This window comes from Eurosta solidaginis, chromosome 1 (genome assembly GCF_040869045.1).
Source record: "Eurosta solidaginis isolate ZX-2024a chromosome 1, ASM4086904v1, whole genome shotgun sequence".
Lineage (NCBI taxonomy): Eukaryota > Metazoa > Arthropoda > Insecta > Diptera > Tephritidae > Eurosta > Eurosta solidaginis.
The window spans coordinates 307,394,768-307,411,118 of NC_090319.1; positions in this window are offsets into that span (position 1 = coordinate 307,394,768).

The following is a 16,351-nucleotide window of genomic DNA, read 5'->3' on the forward strand; positions in this document are numbered from 1 at the left end:
AAACGAAGTTACTCATACGCCATGACAGGTTTAAGATCACGCGTAAGCTATACAGCGTCCATCTCAGAACAATGCTAATAAAATGAGTGCAATTATCAAATTAAGGTAAATATAAAAACACTTTTGTTGAAGAATAACACTTAACCAAGGAATATTTTGAAAACGGTTATGCTGTCATATACGGAGAATAACGCACCTCTCATATGGTGATAACACCAAGAAAACGATCCAACATATACTTCTAGATTGATACTTGAATGCAATGACGACCAAGTCAATACCCTGACCGCAATCACATTAAGATCTTGTGGATTTATATTAAGAGAAGACTGGCATCCTTTCCATTTCAAAACAAAGAGCAATTTTAGCAGAAGACGAGGGATTGAGATAGCATATCACTGAATTGAAAACCTGCCAAATATCACTTTCTTTGCCCACCCTAGCGTTAGAGTCGACAGGCACGACTTTTATATCATGGCGGGGGCAACGCTCGTATGTGCATTCTTAGTGTTCATAGGAAGCCTTTTTCAGCTCATCGTCTTTTTCCTTTGTCGGTGCATTAGCGCAGCTGAATGATATATTTAAAAATGTTTCGGATAGCGTTGAGACATTAGTCCATAAGAGTGAGCGTCATTACTTAACGAAACTGCGCTTATTTGTGTGACCACTTCCGAAATGTCACAATTTAAAATTTTCTTCCTGACTTGCTTCGTCTATTGCATTTCTTGGATGGCGGTGATGTCGGCTTTTGCTTTCATGACGACGTCAACCAGCCGCAAGTCTGCACCAATCTCATTAAGGGAATGGAAATTCTAGGTGCATGCTGTCAAGTGACAGTCCTTTAAACGTTTGTATGGGCCATCATCAGTAAAGGGGTGTTTTCTTATCCAAGGCCTTGTATTTGTTTTTTCTTATTTTAGTAGCCATTTTATTCGTTTTTCGAAAACTTTTTCGGTGTATTCAATGAAGTTTTATTTTTAACTTTTGTCATGTATTTAGGAGAACGATAAACTAATTTAAGAACTGGGCTCGTATTATTAGGTTTAACGATCCGTGATCGAAATGCATTTTTCAAATCATAAATGACTTGAAATGGTGGATCGGATTAATGTCATATCTGAGCTAGCTACAAATATTACTCGTTAGATACATAACTTATTATAATTTTTATAAATAGTTTTACATTTGCATGGTTTTCGATTAAGTGAAAATGGTTTTCAAAAACTGATCGTAATACGTGGTACGGGCCCTGAGTGCGAGCGGCTGCCCTCATATGCCTTATTTCTTAAAATAGCTTACACCATTTCTTTGCTGGGTACATTACTGTTTTCATGTGCATAGATCAGACTCTACACAAAACATTCATTCCTAGGTGTATACCTTCGTGATTAATTCCATCTCATGAGTACATAAGTACGAAAGTATATAGGAAGAGAAAAATGCAATAAGCATGCAATTGACATTCACAATGGCGTGTGTTGTCAGTAAGGAAACAAGAAATGATAAAAGAAAAAGTCTGAAGAAGGATGTATTGAAGCTAGCATTTAAATGGAAGGGTGAGATATTGCGTGCATATCAACAGCTTGTATAAGTTTGGGCACACATAGATACACGTATTCATATTAGGGAGTTTGTGTTGGTATGTGTGTTTACGTTGTGAATTCATCGAATGCATAGCAATCAATCTTGAAGCTACTGCTGCTGCTTTTTCCACCTCAAGTTTTTTGCATTTCTATTTTCATCTTATTTTTTGCCATGCATTGTTGTTTGCATCACCTGTCTGCACCCTTGATTACTCATTCTCAGTTAGCTGATGTGTTAGGATGATGTGTACGAATGTGCACAGTTGCATTGTGCGAGACAGCGGCGTAGTCAGGTATCGCAGAATGGGAGGAAAGAAATTTATTTGAATGTACCTATAAAGTTTTTGAGAAAACGTTCGCTGGTTTGATTCAAAAAAGCTTTTTCAAAACTGGGTCGAATCTCGATGGGAGTATTAGGTAGGTAGATATGTTCCAAAAAATCTATGAATATTTTGATTTAAGGCTTGTTCTCAAATGGTATTATACTACCACTCCTGTTTGCCGGTTTATTTCACGACTATTTTTTGCCTTTACCACTCTTTCTTTATCGACTGCAGTGCAATCTATAGTGAACAAATTAATTATTGGAGAGGCTCAAGCGAGGTTCCGCGAAATTAGCCTGTTCTGGTATATTGCAGTTCAAATAAAGTAGCTGTTGTGATCTGTATTTTAAACGGTAAATAAAATAATAATATTATAATAATAAAATAATAATAAATAAATCAAAATTACATCTACCCTATAGCATAATATTAATAATTTTTACCTTAACGAAAGGAAGGGAAAAGAAAAAAATAGAAGAAAACAGAAATGCAGAGGAGTGGAATGGAAAGATTCGAAGTTAAAACCGAAAACGAAGGGCAGGCTAATAGTTTAGTGTCAACGGTTCGCTATCCATAAGTAATCGGTTTGGTATCGACGAGTTATGGGCGCGTTATAAATTTCTTATTGACGAGCTATCCGTTTGTATAGGTGTTTTATCGACAAAGTATAGACGAGTTATCGAATTGTTATAAATTTGCCGATAGCAAGGTGTAACAGTGAGTTACCGAATTTTTATCGACTAGTTATCGGTTTTTTGATCCGATTTTTTTTATTTATTAACAAGAAATTATCGATATGCTATATAATATTATTCGATTTTTTTTATCGAAAACTTATCGCTTTCTTATGGAAATATCATCCATTATAATTATTAACACGGAATTAATTGATATATTATCGAAAATTATCGATTTGCTATCGAAAAGCTAACAATTAGTTATGCAACGTTTATCAATGTTTTAAAAAGAAGTTGTCGATATGTAATCGTAAAGTAACCAACATAATGTCTATCGATTTATTATAAAAACGTTATAAAGTATTTATTGAGAATTTAACGGTATATTATTAAAAAGTTATCTATTTTCTATGGAATTTTTATCGAATTATCATCAATTTCTAATCGGCCTGTTATCGATTTGCTATCGAAAAGTAATAATTTTAATAAATTGGCGCTTACTCGCCTAATTGATTTTGTTAGCTTCATTAAACCACAACCCAGTTATTGGTGTTTCGCGAATAGGGAGCGCCAAAAGTGGTCAAGTCTGCTTCTACTTCCCTCCCTCAACTTAGTGGAGGTCTCTACCTTCTTTTTCTTCTAAACTGCAGTGTCGATTGAAATCCTTTCATGGCCGGAGCGTCTGGGTCCATTCGCATAACATAATGAAAACTGCGAAAACTTTGGGCTTTTAAATGCCGCACTATCTTCTTATCTCAGTAAGTCTTCCGAAAGTCATAAGTTTTTTTCAATTTCTTCGATCCTTACGTAAGGGATGGTCTTGCTCAGCGTCACTTGCAGAGCTAAATAAACTTTGCAAGAAACTTAGTTTCAGCGACAGAAGCATACGAGCAACTTCTTTTTGCGCTTCAGAAAGCTGTTTTGAAGTCGACAAAAAGATGTTGAGATTGTCGAATTTTTATCGTGAATCTTCTCCAGTCGCATCGTGAAGATCTGATCGATTGTAGATTTACTATAGCTGAAACCACACTGACGCAGTCCAATAATTTTGTTGACTTGAGACTTCAGTCAGTCGCAGAGTAGAACTTTAATTGCGATATTATTCAGGCAAATTTCGCTCTTATTAGCAATGAATTTGACAGACCACACTTTAATTTCAAATTTGAGGAGTTAGTGTAGACCATTTTACGAACTCTTCGTCTCCGTGTCTGAACAGCTCGGCGGGTCGGTCCGCCTTGTTATTTTTGAACTCAAAGATAGTCTAATTCGGGTGCTGGAATGAGTTTTTTGTCATCGGCGATTATTGTATTGCGTTTGTCTTCTTCTTGACCAACTAATTGTATGGAAAAGAGCTTTCCATAACTTTAGTACACTCTGTGCGTCAGTCATCCAATCGCCACTATCTTTCGTGCAGAAGTCTGTCCCCGTCGTTCATACGATTTGTTGTATTTGTTATTAAAAGACATAGCTTGGTTGGAACATCTTACCACGGAAATACTAGTTTTTGACGTATGTATGCAACAAGATTATACAGAAATAACGCCAACTGTGCCATGCTTACGCAAATATCCCAATTTAGTTACATTGTTGCCACCAAATTTATTTGAGATGTTTGAATTTTAGTCCATATAATCATAACTTTTGAACAAAGGTCTTAAAATTTGGTGTGATGATATACCAAACCAAGAAGAACACTATCGAAGATAAATGAGTAGTGTTTAAATTAACTTAATTCTCAATATACCGAGTTTACATAATCCGAGCTCGCCTATGACAGCAATAAAAAATTAAATCATGAACAGCTCACAAATAAAGACGCATTGCATTTCAGGAAAATATTTGTGTAGTCTCAGAATTGCGGTTACCGAACCCGGCATTTGTTCCCTTATACTTTATACGCCCATCGCACTCGCACATGACTTGCGCCTGAGTGTATGCAACATACGTAAATACCAATTTAGCACTTTCTTCGATTTTGCCATTGTTTACTGTTTTGCTTGAACGGTAGCATCGAGTACTCACATTTCCCAATCTTACCTCGAGCAATTGAAAACCCTAATCTAACCGAACGGTGCACAATGCAGCCAATATGAAAACCACTGCGGCAGCTGCGTGCTGAGTACTTAAATGATATTTTTTTCTAGTTTAATGTTGTTCTTGGAATCACAAGCCCGAGGTGAATATGAAAGTTTTCATATATATAACAAAGCACATTGAATGTGTAGCATAGCATATTTAGTAAAAGCATATCTGTGTATTTGTGTATTTGTATTTGTATGCAATTTTGTTCAAACGTGACGTTGAGGAAGTGTTTCAATACAATTTGATGGTTAGATAATTGAGCGTCATTGTGATGGATATGAATATGATGGTAAAATATGGAAAGGAAAACTGCAGAAATTTAATAAATAAACTGAATTGTTTGAACATACATAAATACAAAAATGTTATCCTTTTACTATTCAGTTGTTGTTTTTATTCTTAGAACTGTTGTTGATTTCATAGGTAAGACCATTTTGTTTCTCTACCATTTGATAATGGAAGGGACAATATTGCGTGAAGCCATGTGATGATGATATGGCAACATTTTCAAATATTTGTTAAATAAATTGGTATAAGATATATAGTTTGATATTTTATGAAAAATGTCTAAACATATTGATAAAGAATGTAGTACAGTGGGAATTTTAGATTTCAAAATTTTATATAAAAATTATGGTATCCACTACAATCTCTGGGAGTAGGACGGCCAGGGTATTGTATTAACAAAAATATATTTATATATTTATATCAAGAAGATTAAGCTATATAAGAGGTAACATTTCTCTTCATTGCTTAATAGCTAGGAAGGCAATAAACTCGATTGAGACAATTTTTTCCGAAGAAATATTCATTCCTTTCCCCGTTATGAAAAATAACCAATTTTGTGTAAAAAATCAGCAGATAGGAAACGAGAGTAAGGAAGATCCACAAAGGACTTATGTTATCGAAAAACGCCGACCTATTGGCAACAGCGCTGCCCTAATAACTGGACCCTTAACCTTCTGGTGAGGGCAGGACACGAGTACCGTACGGGCTCCCTAAAACCACTGTTACTGACATCGTCTAACTAAGAACCACGTGATGCTAAAAGGCAGTGCCCAGGTAGTATGCTCATCGAGAGCCTTAAGTCTTCTCTTTTCAGAGATATGAGCCACGGGATTGTTGTGAATATCTCTTGATCCAACCAGAATTCCCAAAAACAATTTTTGCAATATATAGGTACCCACTTGCAGATTAATACATAATTTGACATAAAGTTCCATCATTAACCCTTCAAGGCAAAAATTGGAATTTATCGGTACACAAATGACACATCACTTAAATTGCTCCATATCTCTCGTACCCAGCAAGATTTTCAAATCCACAATTTGACTCAAGGTTCCATCATTAACCCTTCAAAGCAAAATTGGTATTTTATCGGTACATAAATGACCCAGTACCTAAATTGCCTTATATCTTTTGAACCAATCAAGGTTTAAAAAAGGTTTGTTTTGCATTAGAAAGCCACCTATGTGCAGTTATTTACACAATTTAGCTTAAGGTTCCACCATAACTGGTTTTATTTCTAAGTGCGATTTATCGGTTGATCGATCAGTGGTGACTACTAACTGCTTTTTGTGTATATCTCTTGAACGAAGCCAAACTACGAAGTTTTCGTTATTGCAATATTTAGGCACCCTGTTGTAGATTAGTCCACACTTTAGTATAAACTTCCATCTTTAATCGTTCAAAGCAAAATTGGAATTTATCGGTACACAAATGTCACATAGCACTTAAATTGCCCGACATCTCTTGAAATCAACAAGATTTTCGAAATTTTTTTTTGTGTTATATATTTGCTTACTTATAGATTAAGATACAATTTGATTCAAGCTTCCAACGTTAACGCTTCAAAAGGTATACACAAAGGTACAGTAGTTATCGAAAAACCGATTAATGCTTTTAGCGCCTTAACCGTTAACTATAGAACCTTGAATCGAATGGTGACTTAATCCATAGGTAAGTAGCTGAATGCTCTCACAAAAAAAGTTTTGAAACTTTGCTTGGTTCAAGAGATATACACAATAATAGGAATAGTCATCAGTAGTTGCAGGCAAATGGATTGTTATATGTATCTTTTGATCCAAGAAAAATTACCGAAAAACACTTTTTGCAATATATAGGTATCCACTTGCAGATTAATCCACAAATCGATATAAAGTTCCATCATTAACTCTTCAAGGGAAGCATTGGAATTTATCGGTACACAAATGATATAGCACTTAAAGCCCCATATCTGTTGAACCCAGCAAAGTTATCGAAATTTTTTCTTCGTGTTATATATTTGCCTACTTGTAGATTAACTCACAATTTGATATAGAGTTCCACCGTTATCCCTTCAAGGCAAAATCAGGAGTTTTCCGGTATAAAAAGGACCCAGCACTTAATTGTCCTATATCTTTCGAACCAAGAAAGTGCCTTAACCATTAACCCTAGAATCTTGAATCGAACAGTGCCTTAATCTACGGGTAAGTAACCGAATGCTGCCACAATTTTTTTTTTAATTTTGCTGGGTTCAAGGGATATACACGATAAGCCGTTTAGCTGTCGATGAAGCGGTTTTTGTGTAAATCTCTTGAAGCAGCGAGATACCCAGCACTTAACCTTATTCCTCGTGGCCCCGATTAAGGTAAAGCTGAACTCCGTACCTTCCCATAAATAGGACATTCTGCTGGGACGTAAATGCTTGTCACTCAACCCCTCCGATATCGTCGCCACCTCTATGCCGCTGGATCTGCTGCTGGTATACGCTCCGTCGCTTATCTTCCGATGTTAGTTGGTCCGCTGTTCAGCTATTGTGTCTACTATATTACCACCATTTAGCTATCAGACTTCTACCCTACTGTCATCATTCCGATCCCCTTCGCTTCTTACTACGGGCTTCGGCCACTCCAGCTCCTCGGATGCCACCGAAAACAGAACAGAAGCGGAAAAGTCAGCAAAAAAGGTAGTAATATTCCTTATTTACAAAGAAGAAGAAGTTATGGTTTCATTGATTTGCCCAACCGCTGACTTAAAACTTATGTAATAAAACATAATATCCAAATATGAACATAGGTACTTAAGTACAATTTAATCAATCGCTGAATCATGCTAGTCGAAGGCAAAAGAATTATTTTTCATCATAGCCTCAAGCAAATTCTCATTTCATATTTGCATAATTTGTTTATTCACACTTTTAAAATGTGCTTGGATATGGTACGAGTATGTGAACAGGCCCGTCGAGATAGGAGGGGAATGGGGGATTACCCCCGGGCCCGGGGGTTTCTCAGGGGAACCGCGATTTAGAGGTACTAAGACATTTTTTTTTAATCCAGGAGAGTCTTTAGTTGTTCCATGTGCAAACTTTAAGCCGAATTTCAAAAGCACCGAATATTGATAATGATTTTTTGCCTGAGCCTTCGAACAGTGAGGAGATAATAAAAATATCAAACGAAAATGTATGTTTACATGAATCCGAAATCGTAAAGTTTTCGTGGTGACACTGATGAAGGTTCATCTTTAAAAAGTCTTCCAACAATACCACCAACTCTGTATCAAAGTGCAGAATATTTAAACGGCTTCGATAATGAGGTGGATAATGAGTTTTTGCGATCTGAAGAAGTCAACGAAATAGTTCGTCGAGGTCATCAAAAGTGTCCTGTCATTCTTCCACGTGATTGTCATGACGAGGGATTTCCTACCTCGTTGTTAAACAGAATCTTGCCAAATTGAGAGAAAGTGGAGCGTGACTGGTTAGTGTGGAGTGCCAGTAACAATGCTTTTTATTGCCTACCATATCTTCTGTTAAGCACCAATACTTTAAATCGACCTAAAATTTGTTGTCCTGGTGGATATTCAAAATTCCAGTTATGGAAGAAGCTACACGATAAACTGCCAACACACGAAAATACTCAAGATCACATTTAATGTTATATTCAATGGTGATCTTTACAAAATCTAATTAAAAAAGGAGGCTACAATTGATACACTTATCAATGAACAGCTAATCACTGAAACTGAAAATTGGAAAGTAATTTTATATAGAATTTTGGACACAATTTTATTTTTGGGTGAAAGAGGCCTATCTTTCAAAGGCGAAGGTATATATCTTGGTGAACGAAGCAATGGACGTTTTTTAAGCCATTATGATCCGATACTTAGATATTATTTGGAGAAAGTTAGGATTTTACAACGCCAATACCATTGTGGATAAAATAAGTGTGATAGTTTCTGCATTGACGTCAAAATTACAAATAAAGTAGATCACCTAATTTTTTATTGACTATCGTTGTCTCATTCTGTATCCCTTTCTATCAGCCGCTGAAGATAGCTGGTCCTATGCGCCGCCATGTTGAACAATCTGTCAAAACACTGTCAAAATGCTAAAAAGTAGCCATATTGAACATCCTGTCAGGCAGTTGACGGATAAGATATCACACTTGTTTTATCCACAATGGCCAGCACAAACGTTTACAAGTTCACTATTTTCCCAAGACATTCATATCGATTTTATAGAAATTTGTGCAAAGCACGTGAGAGAAACTATATTAGATCAAGGCAAGAAAGCCAAGTATTTTGCTATTATCGTTGATGCTATGCCTGATGCTAGTCACGTCGACTACGTTCATTTTGCGCTAACTCCATTTCAGTTCGAAAGCAACACAATTTTACTATTCAAGAATGGTTTTTGGCTTTCGTGAATTGTAGCCAAAAAAACTGGTCAGAAAATCGCTGATCTAATTTGCCATACTCTAGGTAAACATGAAATCCCATTAAAAGATTGCCGTGCACAAGGGTGCGATAACGGCGCCAATATGAAAGGAGCTTACAAGGGAGCACTACGTCACATTATCGACAAAAACTCGAATGCTGATTACTCGCCTTGTGCAACTCACAATCTCAATTTATGTGGTGTTGATGCTGCATACTGATGTTGTATGGCTGCATTTTACTTTCTTCGGAGTTGTACAAAAATATTTTACTATTCTCAACAGCACTCCACAACGATGGGACATCCTCAAAAAATGTACCGTATTCTCTTCATAGTCTTTCAGACAAAATCCAAATTTGACTGCGCAAGCATACGGAGATGCTACCGGCATTCTCAAGTGCATCAACAAGTTCGAATGTATCTTGCTGCCCTCTATTTGGTTCAAAATACTGACTACCATTAATGATAGAAACGTGGTCCTCCAAGCTAGAGACGCCACCATAGATGTTGAGGTCCGACATATAGATGTATTATTAGTTGATTTGAAGTTGATCAGGAAAAAAATGGGAAACAATTTTGAACGAATGCAAAACAGTTGCTATTCAACTGAGCGTCTCGCCAAAGTTTCCGGACATTCGAAAGAGAAAACCCAAAAGACGTTCTGAAGATAATTTAAATGAGATGATTACGGATGATTCAGAGTCTAATTTTAAAACAATATATTGCTGGTGATCTCTGATTCGATATTCACTGCCATTACTGAACGATTTGCAGCTATGAGAAATTTGAGCTAAACATTTTCCTTTTTGGTGGCAATTTGAAGACATGGATGAAACTACGGTTCAGGCGAGCGCAACAAAATTTGTCGAAAAATACAAGTCGTACATTTCTCAAAGCTTATAATGCGAAATAATTCACTTGAAACACATTTACGAAGCAAATTTTGATAAAGGTATGTCACCATTGGAAATGCCATCTATGTTCAAATTCTGTATACAATTTTTCCCAACATTTGTGTTGCTTTACCTGTCACTGTAGCTTATGCAGAACGTTCCTTCAGCGTCCTTTCAAGAATCAAAAACTTTCATAGATCGTGTTCATCTAAAGAGCGAGTTTTAGGACTTTCCACGCTTTATGTTGAATCCGTTTTGGCAAGACAGTTAAGTTTTGATATTATTATAAAAATTTTGCAGCGAAAAAAGCAACAAAAGCCACTGTTTGATATCAGAACCATCTATGTTGAATAATTAAAATTTATCTTCATCATTAAATTTATCAGAAATTTATTAAAATGTTACCAAATAACTAGAAAAGATTATTTGAAACAATACGTGGCTGTTGAAAGAGAATTGTATTTCTACGTTACAATAAAATAGTACAAATTGTATATATTCAGATAAGACGATATTGGTCATTCCTGTCGCAATTTAGAAAGTACAATTGTGAAACTCGGTGATATATATTCCAATATATCATAGAAGATTTTCTGAAAAAATCACTTTGGTCGCAGCTATATTTAGTATATATCCCATACAACCGATCGTTCAGATAGAAAGGTTTTTAGCAATTTCTCCCTTAATTTCCAATATAAAAACGTTAAACTTGGTGATATTTATTCTAATATATCATAGAAGATTTCATGAAAAAATAATTTCGATCGGAGCTATATATAATATATATATCACATGCAAACGATCGTGCAGATAGGAAGATTTTTAGCCATTTCTTCTTTAATTTCTTAAACTTGGTACAATAATCGGGTTTGCCGAAATTGTGATAGATCGGCGAGTCAAATTGTGTTTTAATCTGCAGTAAGGTAGCTGTATAATGCATAAGATAAATTTTTGAAATCTTGCTTGGTGCTATATACATATATTGGGCAACTTGGGTGCTGGATAATTTGTGTACCGATAACTCCCATTTTTACCTTGAAGGGTTAATGATGGAACTTTATCTCAAATTGTGGATTAATCTGTAAGTGGAAACCATTGTGAATTCATACAAGTGGCGAATGTTTGACAAAAATGTTCACAATAGTAAACAGCCTCGATCACCTGTTTAATCGCTGTTCGATTACTTCAATCATTTGCTCAATAGTGTTTTTCAAACCGTTTTGTTGACGACTGTTACATTGAATTATTTATATATTATAAAATGTTTGCTTATCTGGCTGCTCATATTTTCTCTATTAACTAGGTTTTAAAAGTGAATATTAATTTGTAGCATTATTTTCTGTAAAGAAAAGTTGGTTTGAAACGCAAATGGGCAATTCATGGCACTTCAATTTATGAACCGCAAGCAAAAAACAAACATTTCTTCCATTCTCTGGCCATTCGCGACAGCCGTTCTCCTTGTCAGTAATTATTTGACAGTTAGGTATGACAATGGAGGAATAGAAAGATTTTTCACTTGTATGAATTCACAATGGTGCATACCAACAAAAAAAAAAAATGTTTCGAAATTTTCCTTTTCAAAGAGATATACATAAAATTCGGCCTTGTTGATAAGAGTTGTCTAGTGAATTTATCTTTACTTACCAAATCATTGGATATTCCTAATAAATAAATATGCAATTTTTTCACGGTAAATTCAATTGTGTTTTATTATTAAGATATACATATACATACAGTAATTGTGTTGTTGGTTCGTATTTTTAATACTCGCTGCTTCTTTCTCAATTAAACGCCAATCGTTTGCTCTATAAACACAAAATTTTTATTTTGTTTTTATTTTACTATTAAAGAATTCTTGCAGTTATTAGCTGTAGTAACAATTCAACTTTTTTGTATTTTTATTAAAAAAACAATTTTTTTTGTAATATAAATTCTGAATTTTTCACATTAGATGCTTATTGGATAAGGTAAATTTTTTCAACTTCCTTTCTTTATTTTTGTAATTCGAAGAGGGGAAATTACAATTAGTAAAAATTTTTAATTATTTTCCTTAACAAATTTTATTGTTAAATTTTATGTTTTCGTGTATGTATGTTTGTATTTGTCTAGGTATGCAGTTCCAACTACACGCACAGACACACATTATTATTAACAATATTTGAATCTGCTGCTGTTCGAATGACCGCCTTTTCTTTTACTTTCTTTATGATTCATTCCCGCTATTTTTTTTAGTTTTTTGTTTTGCTTACGTTTTACTTAAATTTAGATTTAATTTAATTTTGATTTTCATCAGCTACACTAAGGAAACTTAATTTATACAAGTACTAATGTACTAACTACTCGTATATTATGTATGAATGTAATCTATTGATGTATATTTGTATATATATATATATTTGTATGTGTGAATATATTTTTCTAATTTCTGCATAGTGAAATAATATACAAATGGTTTTGATTATTCTTTTATCTACATGTGTATATATGTTTGTATGTATTGATTTGATCATTGTAATTTCCTGTTTGATTTCAGTTTTTCTTTTCATTATTTCATGTGTGAAATTCAATATATTTACTCTTACGCGTTTATTTAAATACTTATATTTACATATTAATTTGCAGAGAAATATTTCTATATACAAATTAACTTTAATACATACTTTTAGGCTCACTAGAGCGTACCAGGCTTTTTGAGTTTAATAATTCAAGACATACTTATAATAGTTTCAGTATTTTATTTTGTTTACAGGCATACTTAAGTACTTTTGTGAGAAATGAATACAATTTGGTTATTGGGTGGTTTTTTTTTTTTTGGAAAATTTTTGTTTTAGCTTGTTCTGCTCAAATTTAAGTGTAAATTTTTCTTTTATTTCATAAAATTTTTTCATTAACTAAAATATAGTTTACCAAGAAAAGTAAAACTCGTTACTGAAATGAATAAATATTAACTAATTTTTATAAATCCTGCTGTTCTGTCAGAGTATTTGGAAAACAAGTAAAGTACAATAGCGCTCACAAAAAAAGCAGTGGAATTTTTAGCAAGTTCCGTTATTTAGGTTCCCTTTTTTTAAGTTTTGATAATTTAAGAAATACATTCATGAAATTGGTGATAGAAACAATCCAAATCACTTTCAAAGATGTTTTCGAACACATTTTAAGAAAGTTTAAAACTTTCTCTATAGAACTTTCAAAATTTGTCTTAAATAATGAATTGTTTAGGAGCAATCGATTTTAACTATTTCAAGGTATTGTGCAGCGTTATCAACTTATCTCCATTGTACCTGTAGAAGTTTATTTGGTTGGTCTCGCATTATTCTGACCATAACATTAAGCAGCTTTCTTTCAAGATCTATTTCGACATATGTCTGTAGGAATTCCTGCTAGGAGCTGCTTTGCTGATCCGTTAATCTTCTTATTGACAAGCTGAGTCACTGAGTGTTTTTCTCCTTAACAATCACTGATTTAATCGGAGTCTACGTTTTAGATTTCTAAAGCTTATTAATAACTACGTAGGAGTAGCGCCCTTTGATCCGAAAAAGCCATATTTACCCGGCAATGCGCTCTAGTGAGGGGAAGGCTCTGTTCTAATGCAGCGCAATGCAAGCGTGCAAGCGTCTGAGCCACTCGGCGACTTAGTAGAGCTAATTTCTCACACCATAATCAAACAATATATATTTCGACATATGTCTGTAGGAATTCCTGCTAGGAGCTGCTTTGCTGATCCGTTAATCTTCTTATTGACAAGCTGAGTCACTGAGTGTTTTTCTCCTTAACAATCACTGATTTAATCGGAGTCTACGTTTTAGATTTCTAAAGCTTATTAATAACTACGTAGGAGTAGCGCCCTTTGATCCGAAAAAGCCATATTTACCCGGCAATGCGCTCTAGTGAGGGGAAGGCTCTGTTCTAATGCAGCGCAATGCAAGCGTGCAAGCGTCTGAGCCACTCGGCGACTTACTAGAGCTAATTTCTCACACCATAATCAAACAATATATCCTCGCAATGGCTTTAGACCCAGTAGCGGAACGGAAACTATGATGTGTGTTGGTGTCAAGTTCGTGATGTATGTTCTTGTGGCAGTGTTAGGTTCAATGCCTACAAATGTGAAAAATTATAACAAGAAGATGACTCGTGTACAGAGGCCCCAGCTCTTACGCAGAAGCTTTTCCTGTGCTTTATACATCTATACATATTCCGATGTTTTTCGTTTAGTATTAGTATAAGAAAAAGGCAAAAAAATATATCATTCTGGGAAATTTAGTTTTGGAGGATATAGCTACTAGAGCTGTTTTGAAATAGAATGTCAAAAATACAGTTTATGTCAAACGGAAGTGATGGACGCCAAGGGGAACTACCTCTCAATATTCATATCATGGTAAAAGTTATAGGGAGTTATTTCTCCAATGCGAAAGGCTTATATCCTAATTTATTATATTAAAGAAAAACTGAAACACCCTTCAGAAGAAACATTTTTTAAAAATCAATGCAAATTATGAGGGACCCTTGCACTTTGTAAGACTAAAATTGATTGGGTTGCAAAACAGCATACTTTAACAAATTTTGATGATGTATATTGGAACGATTTCCCGTCATCCCTTGTCAAATTTGGTTTTGAGACAAACCGGTTTCGGCGTTGTGCCATCATCAGTGTCGATTTTCGTTCTGATCTGTTGTTGTCGTTTGTCCTGTATTTATAGGCCGTAGGTATATGAGCAGGTCTTGTCAAATTGCTGCTTGTGTATATTTAGTTATGGGTGTGTGCTGTGTGTTCATTCAGAACCGAGGGTGGTTTACTAATCGATTTGTGTGGCTGACTGGGGTAGGTAGAAATCTGTGATTTTAGTCGTTTGACCTTCTTTGTCGGTTTTTTGGTTTGATGTGTTAATGGTTTTGTGTTTATTTGTTGTTGTTTGTTTGTCTGTTGTACCTGTGTGATTAAGTTGTTTCCTGTAAACAAGTTTTAAAGGCTCGAATATTGTGTCAGAAATTGTGTTTATCTGTTCGTTTATTATTCTACCGTCGAATGTTTTCTGTTTGTAGATTTCCATATTTTCGAGTACGTTGAGACGTCGGCCCTTTTCTTGTATGTGAAGAACTCTAACTATTTTATTGATGTTTGCTGGAGAACACCCATTCTCAGCCATGTGATTCGCGAAGTTAGACTCGGGTATAATGTTTGGATTCCGTATTTTTTTGTTGTAATCTCTAATATGTTCTCTGAACCTCGTTCCTATTTGCCGTCCTGTTTGTCCTATCTTACTATGCTGGCATCCGCAGGTAAGCTTGTATACGCCGTGGCTGCCTCTGTGTTAGCGTTAGTTCTTAGTTTTCGCCCTAGATTGTTCGATGTTTTGAATGCTGTGTTAATGTTGTATTTTTTAAAGAAGTTAGCCAATTTATATGTTGCTTTTCCAGTATATGTCATAGTCGTTCAGCTATTAATTTCCTTTTTCTTATTTCTTTTTGGTTCTCCATTTGACCTTCTGAGCTTATTTACTAGTGCTTTTTTTATATCCGTTGTTTGCAGCGATATTACACATGACCTCAATTTCTCTCTGATATGCCTCTTGTGTAAGAGGTGTTCTTTCAAGTCTATGTACCAATTGCCTCAATGCTGCATTTTTATGCTGTTGGGGGTGATTTGAAGTAATCCCACAGGTACAACAGACAAACACACTACAACAAATAAACACAAAATAATTAATGCACAAAAAAAAACCCACAAGGAAGGTCAATCGACTAAAATTACGGATTTTTACCTGCACCAGACAGCCACACAAATCGATCAGTAAAAACACCCTCGGTTCTGAATAAAGACAGAGCACATACACATAACTAAATATACACAAGCATCAATTTTGACAATACCTGCTCTTGTGCCTACGAACTATAAATACAGGACAAACGACAACAACAGATATGAACGAAAATCGACACTGATGATGGCACAACGCCGAAACCGGTTTGCTCGAAACAAAATTCGACAAGGGATGACGGAAGATCGTTCCAATATACATCATTTGTTCACCTTTCGGAAAATCAACAAAACAAGATAAGTCGAGTTTTGATAACTTTAAGGCCAATTTGCAGAGCGGCAAGT